Source organism: Triticum dicoccoides, chromosome 4B (genome assembly GCF_002162155.2).
Source record: "Triticum dicoccoides isolate Atlit2015 ecotype Zavitan chromosome 4B, WEW_v2.0, whole genome shotgun sequence".
NCBI lineage: Eukaryota > Viridiplantae > Streptophyta > Magnoliopsida > Poales > Poaceae > Triticum > Triticum dicoccoides.
The window spans coordinates 196,023,787-196,024,567 of NC_041387.1; positions in this window are offsets into that span (position 1 = coordinate 196,023,787).

The window sequence follows — 781 nt, forward strand, 5'->3', positions numbered from 1 at the left end:
GTTTAGTATTTGAACTTCGTTTGATTGTAACTTGAGTTTCGTAACTCCGATTCGAGTGATTCTTTTTGCAACTCGAAGCTCTTGACCTAAACTTTCTGATAAGGACAAATTCGCATAATTTTGGTACTGTTAGAAATTGTTTTATGTTGCAAGAGTTGTTTGCTTGTTTTCAAAGTTTTCCGAGTTCTTTTCTTCGATTCTTTTGAGTGATTGCTTATGTGTGGTTACCATTGCATGCTTACGATAGATTGAACGGAGTGTGACGAGTAAAACTATCAAGAATTTTGAGTGCGAAGCATCATCATGAACAGTACAGGCAAGTTCACACTTTGATCATATCTCTTTACTAGCCAGTTTTATTGCATTAGATAAATCCTCAAACAATTGCATGGTTAGGATCTGATTAATATGTGGGTTTTGGGAAGTATTTGAGGTAGTACCTATTACCTGTTTATTATCAAACCCTTGGGAGTTACTTCTACGTTGCTTATATTGCTATGCTATGCTCGTAGACGTGGATTGGGTTTGAGCGTATCCATGACCGATGTGAGATTGTTAACTAATGGTTCAACTTAAGGTGGCAACTTTAATACACATCTGGGTGGACTGAGGCACCTGGGGAATCCAGTGTTGCATGTTTTTTTGGAAATCCTGGGGTTCCGTGTGATTTTCCTATGGACCGCCACCCAAGCTCAAACGGATCATAAGACTATTCATGCTAGAAACTTCCGTGTGCAACCGCAAGCTATTATGGGCTCTAGCATAGTTGAGTATGTTGCGT